This window comes from Antechinus flavipes, chromosome 2 (genome assembly GCF_016432865.1).
Source record: "Antechinus flavipes isolate AdamAnt ecotype Samford, QLD, Australia chromosome 2, AdamAnt_v2, whole genome shotgun sequence".
In the NCBI taxonomy this organism is placed as follows: domain Eukaryota; kingdom Metazoa; phylum Chordata; class Mammalia; order Dasyuromorphia; family Dasyuridae; genus Antechinus; species Antechinus flavipes.
Window position 1 is genome coordinate 200,204,711 of NC_067399.1, and position 16,533 is coordinate 200,221,243.

The following is a 16,533-nucleotide window of genomic DNA, read 5'->3' on the forward strand; positions in this document are numbered from 1 at the left end:
TTTATGTTTATGCTCTTTATATTTATTCTGTACATAATTATTTGTTTACTCAATGTCTTGGAATTACAATGTAAGTTTCTTGAGTGTAAGGATTATTTCAGTCATTTTATTTCTATCTCTACGTGATAAATAAAAAGAACCTTGCATACAAGTAGATGCTTAATAAATACTTGGTGATTGATTAAAATATTCAGTTTAAAATAAGCATTGATCACCCACAGTGTTGTGATAGGAATTGAAATGTCTACCAAAAAATCATATTACTCTGTCTTTAAAGACCTGGTAATCTATTTAGGGGCAATGATCAATAAAGCAATCAACTTACTCATGGAAATGGAAAAAAAAAAAGACTGAAATGATCCTGACTCCCAACAAGCTTACATTTGAGTGGGAATATATATGTATATGTGTGTACATATATACATACATAAATATGAATGTTTGTACAAAATGTGTGTGTATACAAAATGTGTGTGTGTGTGTGTGTGTGTGTGTGTGTGTGTGTGTGTGTGTATAAAGGGATGAGAGACCGAGGTGAAGAAAGAGACAGAGATAGGGAGACAGAGACACACAGAGAATAAATATAAATCAATGTAAAGTAGTTAAATATAAGGGAATCTGGGAGGAAAGGTACTCTGGGAGATAAGGAAATCATGTTCCTACATGCTGCTTGAGCTTCTTCTTAAAGAAGGGAAAAATACTATGATGTGGAAATAAGGAGGGAATGTATTCCAGGCAGGCCTGAAGGACAGCCAATGAAAAGGCATGGAGACAGAAAATAGAATGCTTTGAGTGAGGAACAAAGAGAAGGCCAGTTTGACTAAAATGAAATGTGTAAATTGGGGAATATTGTATAATGAAACTGGAGAGATAAGTTGGGACCAGATTCTGAAAGGCTTTAAAAGCTAAACAAAGGAATTTATAGTTAATTATAGAAGCAACAGGGAGTCATTGGAGCTTATTTTAAAAAGTGACATGATCAAATTTATACAGAAGGAAAATCAATTTGGCAGCAATGTGTAGAATGGACTGGAGTGGTAAGACCCTTGGGGCTGGGATACAAATTTGGAAACCATTTCGAGACTCTAGGTAAAAAGGTGGTGAGGGCCAAAACTAAGTTACTCACTGTCTCAGAAGTACTAGCTAAATAATAAATGAGTAAATGACACAAAAACTGCTTGAGGCAATTTTCATAATTCTCTCTGCCTCCTATGTCCTCCTTAGCATTCAACAAAGGAAAGAATGAGGTTAGAATGGAGGCAATTAGAAAGGGCATTTCATACCTTGGGTTTGTTAAAATTATCTCTGTGAGGAGGAAAGTCTATCTTAGAGATTAAAGAAGAAAGTTCTAGGATATGATTTTCATGTGTTGTACAACATAGTTGGTTCTAAGGGGAATGCAGAAATGTAAGCTATGGCCCCTGTTCTCAAATAATGTACAATCTATTCAGAAAGACAAGATATAGAGAAAACAATATACCGCCACCACCACCACCACCCAAAAAAAGTGAAGAATATAGTATAGAAGTAGGAACTGAACCTGGACCAATGATTTCATTGATATAGGAAAATTCCAGATGGGGAAAGTCCCTCTCCCAATCTAGGTAAACACTTTCTCTGAAATTTATAATATTAGAGAATTTCCTAGACTAATAGTCTAGGAATTCAAATAGAAACAGAATCCCTATGGTCCAGATAATGACTGAGAAAATCTTAAATTAACATTATTGTGTTGTATTGTATTTTTATTTATTTTGTTAAACTTTCCCCAATTATATTTTAATTTGATTCTATCATACTCAGACAGATATGTAAATTTGACATCTCTGGACTAACCCAGTGAAAAGTTAAATGATTTGCCCAAGATCCTATTGCCGATATGTGTCAAAGGGAAAACTTGAACTGCAGTTTTGCCATTACTGGTTCCAGCTCTCAATTTACCAAGAAACACTGCCTTTCAGTGGAAACACTGTATTATGTCCCAAAGATAATATAATGTATTGAAAAGCCCAATGGTTTGGGAGTCAGGAGAGCTGGTTCCTATTTGCAGTGCTTTCCCAAACCAGATATGTGACTTTAGCCAATGTATTTCCCCTTTCTGCACGCTGTTTAACTATCTATAAAATAAGAGGGTCTGATTAGATTTTCTCTATTTTCCTTTCTAGCCCTTATATATAATATATGTTATAAACACATACACACACACACACACACACACACACACACACACACACATGGATAAAGACTGTAAAAGGGATTAGAGAATAGACCTTCCTCCTTCATCTTTCTATGTGTATTTGATGTCTGGCTGCTTATCTGCCTCATTACTAATTCACTTGGAACTGTCTCACATTCTCCCTCCCTACCTCTTCACAAACAATTCAGAAGACTTAACCTTCTTCATGAAGACACAAATTTATAAAACTGTGCTATTTATAATTCAGAGGAGGTATATGTGCATGCATGTGCATACACATGTGTGTCACAATGTGAACATAGAGTGGAATTTCATGATAGCTTGATATAAGAGACCAAACAAATTACAACAAGCCATTCATTCCTGCCCATTTTGAATGCTCTCGCTAAGCAGAGATTACAAAGCTATAGAGCTAACACGGAGCAAATCAAAAGAGAGAATTCTTTTGAAGGAAGACCCAGATTGCAAGATGAGAAGATCCTAGGGAGCTGCTGCTCTGAAAAATTCTATCTGTAGTGTTTTTAATATCAGTTTGATGAGATCTCTGTTATAAACGGGTCTGGTGCCATGTAATTTGCAACATGATTTCACTGTCTGTTTATCTATCCATCCGTCCATCCATTCATATGTATATAAAGGAGGCAGGAAATCTGGTGTCTGTTGCTAGTTCATAAATCAGTGTCTGCTCTCAACAACATCTGAATACAAATGTGATTAAATTTGATACCATGCCCATTTTTCATTTATCAGATTTCAAGATCCGATGCCGAAGCAGCTGGCCTACTTAAAGGCATACTGCTTTTAACCCCCGGAGTGCCAGGGGCATGCCCCCCAACCATAAGCTAAGGGAGAAAGAGAATCTTTTGGGAGAGTTTGAAACAGGGGCCTAAAAGAGAGTATCAGCTATTCAAGAAATCACATTTGACCTTTTCCCTAATGTTTGGAGAACACAGGAAAAGGATGATGAGAGGATTTATACCTGGAAGAGAGTTTAGAGAATATTTGGACCAATCACTTCATTTTTCTTATAAGAACACTGAACCCCTGGGAATTGACTTGCCTAAAATTATAAAGAGAACAAATAGTAGAGCAAGGATTTGACCCAGAGGTTCAGATCCTTAATCCATCCCATATTCCTTTTATTGTATCACATGAAAAGGGGAAAAATAAGAGGAAGCAGGAAAAAAAATTGAAAATATTAGGAAAAGAATAGGAAGATAGACTAAGAAAATAGAGAACAGCTATAATGACAATGATCATTTAAAGTGTAGTTTTTTTAACTCTACTAAGTATTTTTCCACATTTTTTTGAGTTTCATGATTCTATATCAGAGGCTAGTTAGAGATTCTTATCCCCATTATACCAATGAGAAAACTGAGGACAAAAGAAATAATTTAATGTATATAAAGTACTTAGCGAACTTTAGTCTATTATAAAAATATCAATTGCCATCATTATTGTCAACTTAACTAGTTAACAGAGCAGCTGGGTCCAGCATGCTGGCTTTCTGATTCTCAGTTCATTTTTTTTTGTTGTTGTTGTTAGTACTATACTTTACCTAAGGGTACCAGACAACTCAAATTGTTCTCATCTGCCCTTTCCATTAGAGGAAATCTTCAGGTGCTTGAATTAGACATCCTCCTAAATCACCTCTACAGAGAAAGTTTTACAGGAGTGTGGTCACTATGCATGCTACAGCTTCTTAGAACCACAGGTCACACAGAAGCTGAGACATCTACCATAAAGTCTTCTTCAAAAATGAAGGACAAGTAAGAACAATCAGACTTGTCAACCAGAGAGAAGAAATAAATTGGTATAAAAGTCAGAAAATCATTAAAAGTATCTAATCATTATGTTAGATGAATATTCACGTGCATGAGGTTTTTTTCAAAAACAGGATCAAATAGAAAAACTCATATCTTTACAACATGTTTCCAAAAATAATCTTTATCACCATCAAACTTTGCCATACTTGTAGTGATAGAAAGATCAAATGCAGTCTATTTATTATTTATATTAACATTCACTTAATAAATACTGCATCTACCTACTCCTAACAATGATATTTATTTTGATTAATAACAATAGCCAACATTTATAGAGCACTTTAAGATTTGCAAAGATTTTTCTTTTTTTATTCCCATTACCTCTTTTGAGTCTTGGTATAAACCTGTGAGGGATCACAGACATTGTCTTAATTTTACAGAAGAGGGAACTGAGTTAATTGACTTGCCTCTTACTGTGCAATACTAAAGGTGAGATTTCCAAATCTGCAATTGGTATCCCTATCTATTCTATAGAAATGGAGAAAGTGAAATGAGGGATAGGACTGGGCAAAGGTGATCTGAAATCTAGTACTGATTCACTCATCTTGTGGAGGTTATTTGACTTCTCTGGGTCTCAGTTTATCCAGCTGTAAAATGCAGAGCCTCAACATAATTTAACAAACCTTTATTAAGCAATTATGTCTAAGAGCTTGTGTTTGGTGCTTGAGATTCAGGATTAAAAATAATTCTTTTCATTCATAAATATTTAGAATCTATAAATTATTTCTGCATACATCACCTTATTAGATTCTCCAAATAACCCTATGAGAGAGAAGGGGTAATAATTTTAATTTTATAGAGGGTGAAAATGAGGAATAGAGGCAGAAGTGACTTGACTCTGGTTACAAAGGCAATAAATGAGAAAACCAGGACTTGAACATAGACATCTTCACTCCTTATCCAATCATTATTCTTTTCATTTTCCTGTTATAATTCTATGATTATAAGATATACCTTGACTTTTGATACATAAGGTATATTCATTCTCTTCTCACTTAAATTTAATTCACTTGTATATCATAGCATCACCTTCCTGAAGTTATGGTCCTCTTCAAGAATAAAGAACAAACAACAATTCATTCACCCAAATATATTCACATTATCATTAGGGTTTGAGGTCTCCAGGGTGCTTTTAAAAAGCCAGGGTTCCTGTTCTAGGCCTACTGCTTGATATGGAGCACAGGCTCATAAAACTAGTAAACCAGTACCAGTATTCTATATCGGTAGTAATATAAAGATGGAAACAACGGTTTTGTAAATAGCATAGCAAATTCCTAAACAAAGGCAAGTGACTATTCCCTATTATCTTAAATACAAAAATCAACAAATATTATTGTATTTTCAATAATTGGATTTTTATGTTCATTTCCATCCCTGAAATATGAAAATGTTACTATAGCCCTCCTCCAAGATCATAAAAGAAGCAATCATTAATTATGAAACTCCTAAAATTATGGAGCAATAGAAATGAACCAATAGGGCTCACAATTCATGCCTTTGACACATTAGATATGATAGCCTTGATGTTACTTAAAGATCTACTCTTTTATGGTAAGGCACAGAGTATTTGATATATGTTGAACAAAACTCAAAATTATCCAGGGATTTTGACTTGAAGACTTTAATACATATATTCTAGGTCTGTATGTTAACCATATTTGCTTTTAACATTTTCTTCATTTTCCTCATGTTAGTCTTATCCTTTCTTCCTCAGGGACTGAATAAAAGAAGTTTTTCTTTATACCTTCCTCCCTACTCACTCTGTTCCAGCTCTCCTACCATAATGCGATTAAGAAAAGGTTCTTTTGCTCTTCTTCCTCCTTCCTCCAGCATTCATGGGGTTAACAAGTCTCCAGTTTTCCCACCTGAGTAAAGCTGTGATTATCTCACCAGCAATTTCCACCCTCAGCCAATCCTCAGATATAAAAGCCCCAGAACTAAAGGCTTATAGGGGAGGAAACACTTTCTTTCCTTTAGACATCAAAATTAGAGAGGGAAGCAAAAGGACCTTTTTTTTACAAATGCCAGGCTTTCTGCTCAAGGATCTGACCTAGGGCAGACAGGGATTTATCAATGTTTTTTGTTGTCTCAAGTGCAATAGTATTTACTGTGTGAAGGAAAACAGATAAAGCTACAAATTAGTTGCCTGGTCACTCTTGTAGATAGGAAGAGGTACAATACAGTGTATTAGGCACCCACACTCCTTTGCTCAGTGAACAGTGGTTCAAAGGACCTAAATCCATATGTCACAGTTATCGGTTTACATTTAAGCTCCAGATAATATGCGAAGTTGGGGTGGAAGAGGTGCATGGCAGATGGTAGTCCACATGGCTCACTTATTCTTCTACACTTCTTTGGTTTCCCTGGCTGCCATCAATGGCTAAAAATTGCTAGCCTCATCATGGGTCAACTCAACCATACCTTGAATTCCCTCTGTGTCCTAAATTGATTCTGGAAGAAGGGCTATCTAACCTTTAGGCCTCTTGAGAACAATCTGGTAATATCCTGGCTCTTTTTATAAAACAGTTTATCATTTGTGAGACTGAAATTATCCTGCTGTGACATATAATTTATGTGGTTATATTGAGATGTTTTCTGAAGTGATAAAACACAAAAAGAAAAGAAGAAAAAAGCATTAACCTCTTAGGATGGAATTTTTCATTCCATGCTTCAAAAAATCACAATGCAATTAATTAAATCAATCCTGAAATCACTGAATTCCAAGAGCAAAATAGGCTTGGGATAGTTGAAATACAAATCTTTGTTAATTATGTAGTGGATATCTAGAATATCTTCTATTACAGGTTTCTAGTATCCATTTCATTACAGAATCACCACTGAAAATGGCACAAGCAACCTATGGAGAAGTGGAGAAAGGATTTTTGGAAAAGGGAGTCAAGAGCAAGGTTCTTGATAATAAAATGGATCTGAAATATAGCAAAATGGACATGCAGGATATTGCAATCTAGACAAAAGTCTTCCAGTCAGATATTCAAGTATGACCATATATCTCTAAAATGAGTCAAATTGGCTAAATAATTTCTAAAGAGACTATCTAGCTTTAATATTTTCTATGCTAAGCTTTTTCCAGGTCTGACATTCTTTGTTGTATGAGGAAGATAAGAAAGAATCTCAGGTTACAGTGGGATCTAAATGACTAGAGCTTGGGGACACAATTCAAAAAATCTAGATTTCCATTTTTTGATTATACCAAAGACCAGGTCTATAAATCAATTCAAAATTTTTGACAGTGCAAATAACTGATTTATGATGATTATAACAAATTTGATATATATTTCCATCTTTTATCATATTCATATATTCAATGGCTTCGCTCTTTGACATTCTACTATAGATACTATTCCAACAAAATAAAAATTTTGGTTTTATTTGTTTTCCTCTGGTTTAGGCTCCCCAAGAACTGAAGCTCACAAGTTCAGACTCAGGAAGATCAACTATTTATAAAAAGTACTAGTAACTTTGTAAATTCTGTATTTATATGAACTACACAGATATTCTTAAACTGTGGTCATAGTCTCATATGAGATCATAAAACTAAATGTAAAGGTCACAAAAATATGATTTATTATAAATAAATATTTGATTTCTATACTTATTTTATATGCCTATATACCTTAGGATCATGTAAAAATTTCTAGGGTGAAAAGGAATCATGAGTGAAAAAAAAATTTAAGAAGTCCTGAACTTTTTGGTTAACCTCTCTTAGGGGCAATAGATTTAGGTATTCTCAGTAAGAGACAGTTGTCAATCAGCAAGACCAGTTTCCAAAAAGCACTGACACAATAAAATATATAATTACCATCAAATTAGAACAAATAGTTGAAATGATGGCGATAATAACAACAATGGATTAATAGCTGTCCTTTAAATAGAGCATTTTGTAGTTTCCAAAAACTTTAACCTATTTTGAGGACAGCCATATGATGGAAAGAAAAGGGATATTATCATTATTAGAGATGAAGAAATGGAGACCAGAAAGCTTAAATGAATTTCTCAAGATCACATCTTTTTTTAAACCATTTAGAAGTCCTTACTGGTTTAATGGGGAAAGTACTTATTTGTTCTAGTGTGAGCTTTCCTTTTAATTGGCTCTATGACTTTGGACAAATAAGTCACTTAATACTTCCAAGTCTCAAGTGTCCTCTGTATAAAATAAAGAGGTTAGACCAGCAAGCCTCTAAGCTTTCTTCCATCTCTGACATTCCAAGATATCACACCACTTCCTATTTCCAAAGGAATTTGGATAAGGCAACTATTTGTCTTGAACCAACATTTCTTCTTTAATGGCTATAGAAAAGCTAGGTGGTGCAATGGAAATAGTGGGGAGTCTGAAGTCAGAAAGAACTCAATTTCTGAGGTCAAAAACAGCTTTAGACACTTAAGTAGCTGTGTAACTCTGAACAAGTCACTTAACATTGTCTTGGTTTCTTCATCTGAAAAAAGAGCTAGAGAAGAAAAGGACAAACAACTAGAATCTTTGCCAAAGAAAAACCCAAATAGATTCATGAAGAGTCAACATGATTGATCTTCTCTAGTGGCCTGGCTCATTAGTACCTGCTAATCAGATAGATCATATGGGTATCTCTCTTTTAAATGAACTTTTAAATGAAGTTTGGTGTGAGGGAGAAAGACTTTCAAATACTTGAATGCACTTATTTTTTTCTCCATGATATCATCTCTCCTCCAAGTTAAGCATTGCCCTTCCCTTAATGCTTATGTGGCATGGTTTTGGAGTCTATCAAAATTCCTGTTCCCTTCCTGGATGTCATCTCCACTCAATAAATGTCCTTCCTATACAGTGCCCTGAACTAAGTGTGATGCTACTATAGATAGCTCTGTATATAGGATCTGACTGGGGCAGAAAGCAATGAGTGTTATCACCTATCATCTCTCCAAAAGGGGACCAGTGCTTTTGATGCAGTCTAAGATTGTGTTAGCTTTTTAGTCAGATAGGTCACATACTTAGCATAGTGGTTCACTAAACTCCCCCCTCCAAATTTAAAAAAAAAAACTGCCATCTAGCCACAGTTCCTCCATCTTATGAAGACTTTTTGAACTCAAATGTAAGCTATTAAATTTATCCCTATTTAATAGCTTATCGTATTCACAATCAACATACTAGTTTGTTGAGATCTTCGGCAATAAAGCCTAATTTTGCCTCTTTGCTCTTACCACCCATTGCTCCAAGATGGTAGATAGCATATCTATTGCTCTGTAGGGCCAAAGGGAATAATTCTAATTTCTTTCCACATGGCAAATACTTGAACATAGATATTATATTTTCTTTGGGTTAAAGATCCAAGTTTCTTCAAATAATGACCTCAAGTCCTTTCATGTCAATATCCTCATTAAAATGTGGTGCCCAGATTGATCCTAACTGTTGAACTATAGTTTGACCTGAGCAGAAGACAGAGAATTTTCTGTCTTCCTTTGCTCTAATCGAAGGGTTCTTGTAGAGGGTCACAGTCAGTGGGGAAACTCTGGGTGAGGTATAAAACCCTTCACCCAGAGGGAACCTGCTGACAGTGTCTGGTATGGCTCCCCATTTTCCCTAAGAGTTCTCAGCCTTCCTGAGAATTCAGGGGGTGGTGGCAATCTGTGTTGAGATTGAAGCAGAGTGATACCAAGTGGAAGAGTGATGCCAGCTGGCAAACTACATACACCAGCAAGTTGTTTATGTGGTTCCATGTGCCAGTGTTGTTTTTGTTACATTATATAAAGTGGAAAGTCCTTGAAATAAATGGACTCCATTTTTCCACCATCCTCAAAAGTCCCACTTCATCACTTCTCCACTAGAAAGGTATCTTTTAATCACCCCAGCTTAGGGGCTCTAGAAAGCAGGATACAACATTTGGTACCCAAACATGAGGCTCTAGGTAAGGTTCTATACAAATCACCTCCACTGACAGGATCAGCTGAGTTCAGTGGAGAATTCCCCCTGACACAGAAGAGTAAGTATAGAAATAGGCAAGTAGGAAGAATTGGTAAGGGATTAGTCTAATCACTTTCTTTTTTTCTACCAAAATGAGGCAAATACTAAGAAATGAGCCTCCCTTACCCTGGGGAAGTATGAAGCAGGCTCAGTTAGGTTAGTAGAGAAGCAAGGTTTGTTGGTAACTTGGAAGCAGATCATTGAATTCTCAGATGCTCTAGAGTACACATCTCCTTGGCTCTCTAAGGGAGAGATTTTGGAGCCAGAGATGTGGAAGATAGTGGGAGAACAACCAACTGAATACAATAGAGTTTAATTGGTTTTAAGTAATCCCACAAGTTTTAAAACTAGGAAAAATTTTAACTTGGGCAGCCAAACAAGGAAATATGAGGAGAAAAGCAAGCAGAGAGTTGGTGCCTGTAGCTGTGGAGAGTACAACATCTGGGCAGAGCTAAGGAAGATTTTTTTTTTTAGCATTTTATTGTTTTCATTGGCCAAAGATTATGGCAAACATCTATATGTCTGGCATAGAAAGATCAATAGCAGCTGAATTTGGTGCTGTTCCTTTGGGGTGGAGGTTTGGGGATGAAGCAGAGGATTTTGCTCTTTTTTTAGTGTTAAAAAAAAGGATCCTCATCAATCTATGGGGAAGAGACGTCTTACAACAGTTAGGAAACAATTAAATACTTCTGCTTTTTTAAGCAAGGCTGCTATAGAAGGCCTGCCTACACTCTCACCTGTTCCCATTCAATGGAAAATTAATATATCAGTGTGGGTGGAACAGTGTTCCTTAATCAATGAAAAAATTCAGGCCTACTGATACATACTCCTGAAATGCAATTTGATGCTATTTATCCAGATTTTGACTCCCAACAACAGAATCCAGGATCAAGATGCTCCTCCAAAAATAAAAGAGAGGAGGAGCCACAGATAACCCTACAGAACTTCTAAATTTAACTTTATGTATTAAAAAAATTTGATTTTTTGATGGATATGCACTGGTTCCAGCAGACAGGTTTTATAAACCGCAGGAAGGGCAGTGCCCAGTGCCAGCAGCTCCACTGTCTTTAGATAATCTCTAGGTGATGTGAAGAGATCTAGAAAGTGATGAATGGAAGGAGCCAGATAGGTTAACTGCTTGGGGCAGAGGATTTGCTTGTATCTCTACAGATGGAAAAGGAATCAGATGGGTGCCAATGAGCCATATTCACCTGTCCATCAGAGAGAGATGGAGAAGACCCTTGAAACAAAGAAGACCTAAGAAATATTGGGTGGTTCCATTGCTGACTGTACACACCATTAACGAAGCCTGGCAGTTAATTCTGGGATTTATGGAGATCTTTATAGCATTTTGTTTATCCATCTTGTTTGTTATGCTACTACTTGCTTGTATGATATTACAACTTACCTATGTGATTCCTCCCATGCTGATGGATTTAACCACTGTTATATACCTGCTTCAATTAAAACAAAAGAAAGGGTGAGATGTAGAGGGCCACAATCAGTGGAGAAACTGGGTAAGGTATAAAACCCTTCAGCCAGAAGGAACCTGCTGACAGTGTCTGGTTCAGCTCCCCATCTCCCCTAAAGGCTCTTGGCCTTCCTGAGAAGCCAGGGGGCAGTCACAACCTGTGTTGTGATTGAAGTAGAGTGATACCAGGTGGCAAACTACATACAACTGCAAGTTGTTTATGTGGTCCCACGTACTCAGTGTTGTTTTTGTTATGTTATAAAAAGGGAGAAATCCTTGAAATAAATGGACTCCATTTTTCCACTCTCCTCAGGAGTCCCACCTCATCACTTCTCCACTAGGAAGGTATATTTTAATCACTCCAGCATAGGGGGCTCTAGAAAGTAGGAAATAACAAGTTCTTAACCATCTTTTGTGTGTCAAAGACTCTTTTGATATTGCAAATGAGACTATGGACCCCTTCTCAGAATGTTTTGAAATGCATATAACAAAATATATATCTTTCATCTCCAACTCTCCCCTCTTCGTAACTTTTTTATTGTTTTCCTGGATAACACTATCATCCCAGTCCTCCTAATCACCTCAGCTTATGACCTAGATGTCATCTTTCACCCTCACTCCCTCTGACTATCTTCATATTCACTCAGTAACCAAATCTTATTTTTTCTACTTTATCTCTCATAGACCTCCTTCTCTCCTCTGCCCTCTGCCCTAGTGTACATGTGCATCATACATGTCAAGATTATTGCAATATGCTCCTGGTTCATTTGCCTTCCACAAGTCTTTCTCTCTGCTTTAGTTCTTCTTACACTCAGCTGTTAAACTGATCTTCCTCAGATCAGGCCTTATTACCCTTCTATTCAACAAACTTGAGTAGCTCCCTCTTACTTCCAGGATAAAATATCAAATTGTTTGTCCTTTCCTATATAAGCTGGTCCTTTCCTATATTCCCAGTTCTCTTATATCTTACTCCCTTTTACGTCCTCTGCAATCTAGTGACATTGATCTTATTGCTATTTTTTAGCCAACCATTTGGTCTATCTCCAAGCATTTTCTTTATTATTTTTATTCTTTTTTTCTTATATTTTTCTTTTTCCCTCAGAGATGATTATATTTGAAAGTCATATCAAATCCCAGATCAGATCCCATTTTCTTGTTCCAAATGGAGAACAGAGTGACAAAGTTTATTTTAAGACAGGCAGCTCTCAGCATAGAGAACCACATGTGTCCAACAATTGATTGTTCTAAGAATGGAAGGCTACCATGAACAAAAGTGGGCTGGGATTAATCTAGTTTCTGGCTTTGTTATATGAAGTTTAGACACTTTTTTTCACTGGTCATAGAGACTTTAATCCAAGATGAAGCTGACTAGATTAACCAATATGGTTTCTTCTTTGAAGAAAAATATAGAAGATGAAAAATTTATTTCTACAAAGATGATACTCTTTTCTTCCTATCTCATTAGTTCTCAGAGAAAGTTCCAATAAAAAAGAAGTCTTCTTTGAAATACTGAGTATAAATTGATAAAAGATATAAATCTTCTGAGATACTGAGACTAGTGATGATTAATGTTTTCACTTTTTTTTTAGAAAGCTCACCCCATTCTTGGCAGCATAGCAGATCACGGACAGGGTCAAAGCATAGGAACCTGAAGACTTGAAAAAAATGTTTCTTTACTGAGCAAATTTTTTGGATGAAATATTTTAGACAAATGATAACTACCTTAGATGCTCCTCAATCAGAGTATTTAATCCATTAAGGAGACTTTCTTATTATTTATCCTTGCTTGTCTTTATTTTAGACTGAGTTTACACAAATTTCAGGTAAGGATATCCCTGAGCCATATAAGATATAAGACTCTATAATTATCACTTTCTCAAAGAAAGTTGGGGTGATTTTAACAAAGATGGCACTATAAATTTTCTTCAGATGATGTTCCTCTATTATCTTTGTCATCTGGTTATTTACTCCATTAATTCTCTTCATATGGACCACAAAGTTCAGATGATGGGCATTCCTCCGCATATAACACCCCAGACTGCAAATCCAGGGACCTGACATGGGCTACATCATGGATTATCCAATGGGATTTATGGACAAATGATTCCAGCTGCCTGAATTTGAGCTGACTTCCTTTCTAATGCATCCTCTTTTCCAAAAGTGCCAGTTTAGCCTAAGAGGTTTTGAGTTCTCGGTAAACTTTCCTCTTCTTCAGGAGTTTCTCTGGAACCAAGGGAATATTTTATATGGGATCAGTTTCTGCCATTTTTCCCCTGTATCCCATGGAAAGGATCTTTCCCACCATTTTCACTGCCTGTCCTTCAAATGTAGAACTTTCTTTTCCCCTATCTCCACATCTTAGTTTCTCTAGCTTCCTTCAAGTTTCAACTAAAATGTCATTTTCTGCAAGAAACTTTGTTCAGGCCTCTTTAATCTTAGTGCCTTCTCTTGGACACAACTGAATGACCAAACAATTACAAACAACTATATTAATTTTCCATAAAAAGAAAAAAATCACATTGAAATATAATTATCAAAATATTTATAAAAAATAAACAACTTCACAGACTAAGAACCCTTTCTTTTAAGCACTATGTTTTTATTAGTTAATGTTTATTAATTCACTTAAGCTCATTATCTTTTTTTCTACCTACCATCTTATACTGCTGACTTTCAATTCTTGAAGCACCCAGATACTTTTTACTTGAACTGTAGTGAACATTTTCTATCACTTTTGAAGGAAAAATGGAAGGCAACCAAAATGAGGTATGTACTTTAAGAGTAAGCTGGGCTTCCACACCTCAGATTTCTTCAGTGACTGATGCCAAAATTGGGATGGGGGTGAGCAAAAAGGTAAAGATAGAAATAATTACCACGAAATATTTTCATCCTTTTTCTAATGACATTTATATTAGCAATTTATCCTGATGGTAATTGATCATAAAATCAGATTATTGGCAAGCCATATGTAGCTCATAATGACAACTTTGGGCAAATGATCAACAATCTTCTGCCAGATCTCAGAAGTTGACTCAACTCATTCAGTATGGAGGCCTCAAATCAAAGGCCCTGCATGAGTGGCACAGAATACAAAATTATCAAGAGAAGAAATGAACATATAAATTCGTCTTGAATTAAAAGTATAAAAAGGTAGTAAAAAGACAAATGAAATATTAGGCTGCATTTAGAAAGCCATAGGGTCCAGAAGCAATAAGTCTTCTTATTTCCATTGTGCTGAAACTCAGTTATACATGTCTGAAATATAATATTTAGTTGATAATATTTAACCCCTTGAGGTCAGAGACTAACTGGTTATTTGTTTGATTAATTTTTGTCTTTCTTTTTATCCCCAATTTTTAGTACAGAGATTAAAACACAGTGTGTTTTTTAATGTTTATTTGTTGATTGATTAAATAACCAACTGATTGGTCTGCACATTTTAATCAGAGACCTGACTCTATGCAACAAATATGTAAATTCCACAAATCTGGAGAATAGAATTGGCCAGGTATGCAGACAATTTAAGATGTAGTCCATGTAGTATGATTTCAGCCTCTTTCTCAAAATATTTTTCCCTTCTACTTGAAATCCCTGTGGTTCAAAAGCCTTTGGGAGAATTCTATAGCAGAAAGGGAACTGATTTTGGGAAAGGATAGTGATTTGGATTGTAAATCCAAATTCTCTTATTTTCTTACTGTAAATTTGGACAAGTTTCTTTGCTTCTTTAAAATTGTGTTTCTTCCTCTATAAAATGAAGTTGAACTATGTGATCTTCCAGATCTCTAATCCCATGATCCTAGTCAGTTCCATAGTTCCATAGTTTTTAGAGAAAACACAAAAAGTTAGAGAAGAAAATTATTAGAAATTATTTTTACAGAAGAGGAAAAAGAGCTCCAATAGTGAATGAAAAACATGAATATAAGCAAATTAGTTTTAAGGTATGTTTTAGAACCTAGAACTTCTCACTGTGCCCTCCTTTCACTCATTCCTAGATTTCATGTTATAACTGTCTCAATCTATTATTTGATTCTGATCTTTTAGTTTCATTTCCCTAAAACAGAATACCAAGGCCTTCATGATTGGACTCCTCCCTAGTTAGGTAGTACCACCTCCCGAGTCAGGTAGTACCACCTCCCCACCCAGATCCCCAAGTGACTGATTCTTTAACAAGGCAGTATAGATATTTGTTTCCTCTGTGAAATTCGAATGGCTCTGTAAGACTCCATGATGGCAACTGAGTGATAAATTGACTTAATGTGAGTAAAAATATCATAGATACTGTCAATAAAAAGTTATTTAAAAAAAGAAAAAATATCATAGATATAAAATTGAATATATTAGCATCATCTGTCCTCCTTACACACTCTATGGTATAGTCAGTCTGCTCTCTGTTCTTCTATACAAACCACTCCATAGGTTTCATTATCTGCCTCCCATGCCTGAAATATAATCCTTCCTCTCTTCTGCCTTTTTGTATCCCTGGTTTTTTAAAAAGTTCTAGACCACTTTGTATGTGAAGCCTTCCTCTCAATTGCTAATGCCCTCCCTCAGAAACTACTTGTATTGATATTTATATATTCAGTATATAAAAATATTTCTGCATACCACTTCATTTGTTATTATAAAATAGTAGTGTCAAACTCAAATAGAAGCTAGACCTTTAAACCAACATAAAAATCCCTATGGGCAGCATATTGATTTAGTTTTAAATTGTAATATTAACTGTGTTGCATTGTATTTTTATTTATTTTGTTATATATTTTCTAATTACATTTTAATCAGGTTCAAGCTACACCAGGGAATGTTGTATGTAGACTGCATGCAGCCTCCAGACCATGAATTTGACAGCTCTAGTGTAAAATGTAATATATTTGAGGGAAGAGACTATTTGTTTCACTTACCTTCATCACCTCTGAGTTTAGCATAGCATCTGACACATATTAAATACTTAATAAATGTTGATTGATAGTTCACTTTCTGAATTTTACAGATGTAGAAACTAAGGCTCATAGAAAAGTACTTGTCCAAATCGATCAGTTAACAAACACTTCTTAAAGACAGACTATGTGCCAAATTAAATACTAGG

At 35.5% G+C, this 16,533-nt stretch overlaps 1 pseudogene; it reads right to left on the reverse strand.

Moving 5' to 3' along the window:
* Positions 1–13,021: 13,021 nt before the first annotated feature.
* LOC127546524 (60S ribosomal protein L7-like 1) lies at positions 13,022–13,686 on the reverse strand (annotated as a pseudogene).
* Between the last annotated feature and the right edge of the window lie 2,847 nt (positions 13,687–16,533).